This window comes from Pseudorca crassidens, chromosome 3, assembly GCF_039906515.1.
Source record: "Pseudorca crassidens isolate mPseCra1 chromosome 3, mPseCra1.hap1, whole genome shotgun sequence".
NCBI lineage: Eukaryota > Metazoa > Chordata > Mammalia > Artiodactyla > Delphinidae > Pseudorca > Pseudorca crassidens.
Genome location: NC_090298.1, coordinates 70646676 through 70652675, shown reverse-complemented (window position 1 = coordinate 70652675; position 6000 = coordinate 70646676). Strand labels below are relative to the sequence as shown.

Sequence of the window (6000 nt, the reverse complement as noted above, 5' to 3'; positions counted from 1 at the left end):
AAATTCTCCACACAGACCAATCTGTTTGATGAAAACATATTTCCTTTTTTCTTCTGGTCTCCTCTATAAGACAGTGTACAAAGTGCTCATTTATATATTCTTTGTTTTCATCCCAAAGCCAGAAGATCAAAGAGTTAATAAAACCTCCTTGCTATAGAAGGTCAATACAAAACTAAATGCAGCAATTCAAAGTGGAAAATAGAATGAATGCCAAGGAGATGTTTAGAGAAGCAACATTCTAGATGTATTCTTTGAAGAACATTTGCAGACTCGTTTGATTGCTTTAAAGCACGCAGGGCACAATGCGTGCTGCGTGGAGCTAGCATTGGCTGGCGGTTGCGTGCTTCGGCGCCCCGGCCAGGCCACTTGGAATCACAAGTGTATTTGATCGGGAATTACCTGATATGGTGGAAACATTCATGAGTATTTTACACAGCAGAATGGTATTAAAAAACTTCCGTGTTTTTTCCCTTAAGCCTAATTAAATGTCCAAACATAAGACATGAATCTAATCATTTGAAAAATAATTCGAAGCACTATTTTTCCAAGAACTGACTGAGTTGGATGCCAAGATAAGAGATTAGCTTGATGTTTTCCATTCACTATTGAGATCCTTCTTCTTTTTCTTTATTTCTTCTTTTTTGTCCTTCTTTAGTTCTGACATCCTTAGAATGGGAGGAAACACAGAATAGAGAGAGGTAGGCTTGAAAATTGTCAGTATTGCCATATTGATTTATTCAAAAGAGAGAGGCTCGTACACTGGCTTTGCATTTCAATGTGACATGTCAGAATTTGCCATTCACTGTAGCCCTTGAATCTCAGCATTAGGACCCATTAGGTTTCTTCCTAAAAAAGAGGAGCAGAACCGTCTAGAACATCAGAAATGACCATCCTGCTTGTGGAGCCATGGCCGTGTGGCAACATGGAGGCTGATGACTGAGGTTATTTAGAGTCTCTGACTGAGGTATAATCAAACAATTATTTTGTCACTGTTTAAAAACTTGGCAGATACAGGTTATTTTCATTTTGAGGAGGAAGGAGGTCTTTCCCAAGATAATTTGGGGGTGGATTGGAAAACTCGCAAAGCTCGGTGTTCAGATAATGATTCCACTCAGAAGAGGAGTATAATTAAATAACAACATAGGAACATAAAGATATGAGATTAAGTTTAAGCAATGAAACTTTTTAATTATTTGGGGCAAATAATTGACCTATTCTATCATAAAATGAAACTGTTTGGAGGTACCGTTGGATGTTGTGCTGATGCCAATAGTATTTTTTTGTTTTTTCTTTTTGCATCAGTGGTGCATGTCACCTTCCTGCAAGGCAACCAGTTTGCAGATCTGGCCAGAGGGAAAATTACTGAACAACAAAATGAAAAGGAGGCGTAAGTCAGCCCAGATCTCTGAACCCTAGGAAAGGCAACTTCCCTCCCGCTCATGAAAGAGGACGATTGTGCTCAGTACCACTTATCCGGTGCCAACAATCTGGTAAGCCCTCTATTCAGCACCACACCAAGGCTACAGCAAGGTGACCTGGAATTTGGGGCCGAGGTCAGGGAAAGGTCACTGCCTGAAAAATGGAACTAGTCAAATGGAAAGAATCCTAGGAATGGGTGAAGTTAGTTACCCACAAAAGTAGCCCGATCCAAGAAATGGCATAGAAAACTATTTTTTATGACTCCAAAGTTCTAACTCTTTTAAATAATCTTGCTGCCCCTTGCAAGCTGGTGCTAGGATGCTCTGAAGCATGGTCATAGGAATCTGCACTTTGTCACTAAAATTCCTAAAGATTTCTTCCACTCCTTCAACTCTTCAGGTTCCCCAGTTCTCTCCTCCCTTTCTTTCCCTTATTTCTGCCACCACCCCAACTTTAAAACTAAAAACCAGACACCATCACCCTGTTATCTGAAACTCTCTCTGAAAGCTGGTCAGTTTTCCCTTCCCCAACATCTTCCTGGTGCCTCCCTGCAAAGGCAGAATGTCAAATACACTGATATGTACTTGATAACGTTAGGAGGTCATGGTATGCCATGAGTGCCCATTTGAAACAAACCCTTTCAAGGTTAAAGGAACCTTAATGCTTGGAATATTTGTTTGCCCTTTCATCGCTTTTCTTATCTCTTGTGATGCATGTGAGTGCTCACAAGGTGCCTTTTAGGCTCAGGGTTACTTATTTTCAGCCTTCCAAATTAAAAAAAAAAAAAAAAAACAAGACAAAAAACCCCAAAGATATTTCTTCACCTGGATGGCAATGTGAAAACATTTCACAGATAAACCCACAGATAAAACTATATCACTTTAAATGTGAAAAGACTAGTACTTTGAAAAGTATTTTTATTTTATTTTTTTTAACATCTTTATTGGGGTATAATTGCTTTACAATGATGTGTTAGTTTCTGCTTTATAACAAAGTGAATCAGTTATACATATACATATGTTCCCAGTATTTTTATTTTAAATAGGTAGCCAGAGCTGATATGTGCAACTGAAATGTTTACTATTCATCTGGTTTCTTTTTCTAAGAACCCCCAAAATCATAAAGTTAGAAAGTATTCGATTACTTCTCTTCAATGTGTAAAAGGACAGAAGGGAGATTTCAAGTTTTTTGTTTTATATTTGTTGTCAAGAATTCATATAAGGAAGTCAATTTTATATAAAATAATTTCACAGAATTACTTTTAAGAGAGTCAATTTCCATAGATCCATTTCAGTAGGTCATATAATTCTTTTAATATGAGCTCCTTACTTTTATTAGTGTGTTATAAATTATTTATCTTGGAAAAATACATTAAAAACAGAATTAGAATGTCTTTGGTTTATATAGCTCACAGCATTAAGATAGTATAATACATGTTATACAGAGAGAAATGTAAATGTGGCCTAAAAGAACATTTTGAGTCAGTTTCACATTAAACATTGAATAGAAAAGTTGACTTATCTTAAAATAAAGCAAGTCACTACATCACTCTGCTACAGGCAAACGTTTTGTTTGTAAATAAGGATGAACTGACAGTGCTCGAAAGTGTAGTTCATCAAAATCACAACAAGAAACCAAATATTATGAACATGTAAAATTCCATGTTTATTTAATATCCATTACATAACTGGTTCATTGAAACCAGACTTTGTAAAGACAAATAACATTTCTGATGAACATGAACAATATCATATAGTTGAAATTCATCCTGTATTTTCACATGCATAAAGATGTCATGATGCAAGAGTTTCAACAATAAAGACCTTGCCGTGAATTGGCATGGCATCTCTCAGCGCTTCAAGGCAGCACCAGCCCCATCAGCTTGAGAGGAGAGCTTAGCAGCTTTTCATTCATCAAGGGGCTCAGTGATCAGCATGTCCGCACTCAGCTGTCGTGGAACCGTCCCCCAGTATCTGAGTTGGTGTCCAGTGTGGTCTGTGTCATGGGTACTTTCTCAGAGGACACATCCAGAGCTTAGGAAGGGTATTCCTAGGACAGAAAAATAACAAACAAAGCAAGAAACTAAAGGGAATGTGCAGTTAATGTAAAAAGGCTCACTTTAGTCAAGAAGTATGTGTTATGCTTTACAATATCAGTGATTGTACTTTTATAGTTGCTCATATTTATTAAAATTAACTATGTGCCGGGCATGATGTTAAGCACTTTTTTTCATTCACCGTCTTATAAAATACTTTAAAATAAATAAGCACTATAATTATCTCTGTTTTATAAATAGGCCGATGAGCTTGACAGAGGTCAAGAAACATGAATGTGATTCACAGTAAATAGTAGAACCAGAATGCCCTTTGTATTATTAAACACAGTCCCGGGAAGGCCAGTTAGCTTCCCATGCGCAGCATTGTGGGTGACCTGATAGCTTCCTCAAAGCCTTTCGTAGCCCTTTTCTGCCTTGCTTTTCTTTACTAGGGAGGCTGGAAAACTAAAATTCTTGATATTCTAAAGAGACCTTTTTCTGTGTCTCTGATAATATTTCTCTTTTTCTTCCAATTTAAATAATTCAAACCACAACACAGCCTTCCTTGCTCCTAGGAGTAACCATGTGATAGATTTCAGCCAAGGAGAAGGTGAAATTGGTAGCTGGGGCTTCCCAGAATTTTTTTTTTTTAAAGAGACAGACTTGGTTGTATAGCAGGTCTCTAGTTATGAGGGTAGATCTCATGTTAAGTGTTCTAACAGGAAGGAAGAAAGGAAGGAAGGAAAAAAGGGAGAGAGAGAGGAAGAAAGGGAGGAAGGGAGAAAGAAAAAAGAAAAGAAAAAAAAGAAAGAGACAGACTCCTGGTCTCCTTGCCCCTCCATCCTTCTTCTTTATCTATCCTGGTTTATCCATCTTCAGATTTGTTAATACATAAGGGGAAAAAAATCCTTTCTGCTAAGCCATGTTAATTTGATACTTGTGGCTGACTATACTGATTACCTAAAACTACTTTTTAAAGTTTTGTGACTTATTGAGGGGGTGGGAGCAATAATCACTAGTATTTGTTAAAAGGATAAATGATTGAGTCATATATCTTAATTGTGGTGTATTCTATACCATATTTATACAATTAAATTAATGTTGGGTGACTTTCCTTTCATATGAATGCTAAACACTAGCACATCTGCAATAGCTATCAGTTCTTATTGCTGTAAGTATGCAGGTTAAAAAAATAAGATAAGCCTTCCTGGGTTATGTGCACAGAAAGATGACTATAGACCTGATCAGAGGGCTCCAAAATCCAGAATTGAACTCATTATCAGGCCCAACAGAGAAGGGAAGGAGAAGAATCCAGGAGGGAAAATAAGAAATTTTTGCAGAAGGTGAGATACTCAGATTCAAAATTTTTTTCAATTAAATTGAACAAAACCCACTTTCTAATCCACTCCCTGTGTTAATGATTGAAATCCCATCTCCAGCGCTCATTGGGTGTGTGTTCTTAGACAAGCTTGTTTCACCTCTCTGAGTTACCAACTGTTTTCAACCATAAAGTCAACGTTTTGCAACCCATCTCATAGGATTGCTTTTAGGATTAACTAAAGCAATGAATGTGACTTGCCTAGTACTGTGCCTGACAATAGAATACAAGTAACAGGCTTTAATTCCACCCCACCCCCTCCGCCGGCCCCACCAATCCAGTTCCACATCACTCATCCCTTTTGACAGAAGTTTGACTTCAGAGACTGCTGTCTAATCTCTGAAAGCGTTTTCCGTTTCTTACTTAATAGCCCAGTCACCATAAAAAGACCACATTCTGTTGGACACAGATTTTTTTTTTTTTTTTTCGGTACGCGGGCCTCTCACTGCCGCAGCCCCTCCTGCCACGGAGCACAGGCTCCGGACGCACAGGGATCCTCCCGGACCGGGGCACGAACCCACGCCCCTTGCACCGGCAGGCGGACTCCCAACCACTGCGCCACCAGGGAAGCCCTGGACACAGCTTTTAGTGAAAGAAATGCCTCCTACTAAGATGTAAGCTTCCTGAAGGCAATAACCATGTCTTATCAATGTTTACATTCCTCAGAAACTTGAGTTTCTAAAGAATTTCCAGTTAGGATATCTGAACAAAAAAGAACGTTTGAGCCCGCTATATTAACATTTAATGTTTTATCAATCCAAATGACATCTTTATAAGGTACAATCTTGTCAGCACTTACTATTCATTAAGCACAATGCTTGAGGACCCATAAAGCAATTGTAAACAAAAGCAACCCCATAATATGGATGATAATATGAAGGTTTAACAAAGCAAAAAAAAAAAAAACCCAAAATATTTTATAATATGATAGCTGTTTACTGTGAACTATTCACTGTGCTAGGCGCCATCATACATTAGAAAGGAAAACCAAGGGTCAGAGACCTGACTGGCACTGACTAAAAGTGCCTTACCTGAGTTTGTCTTCAGACCTCTCATCTCCTACTGTCTGAGCCCTGTGCACTTCACATACTGCATCCCAGAAGACATGCCAATTATGAATTTATGGGACAAAAAATGGTTTGGTTTGAGGACCTTAATTATTCAGATC

At 38.1% G+C, this 6000-nt stretch overlaps 1 long non-coding RNA gene across 1 annotated transcript in view; it reads right to left on the bottom strand.

The window, feature by feature from the left end:
• Positions 1 to 2362: 2362 nt before the first annotated feature.
• Positions 2363 to 6000, bottom strand: part of LOC137221475 (uncharacterized) — a 39655-nt gene continuing 36017 nt past the window's right edge. The window contains exon 3 of the long non-coding RNA XR_010942025.1: positions 2363 to 3468. This is a non-coding gene — a long non-coding RNA (uncharacterized lncRNA). The remainder of the gene's footprint in view (positions 3469 to 6000) is intronic.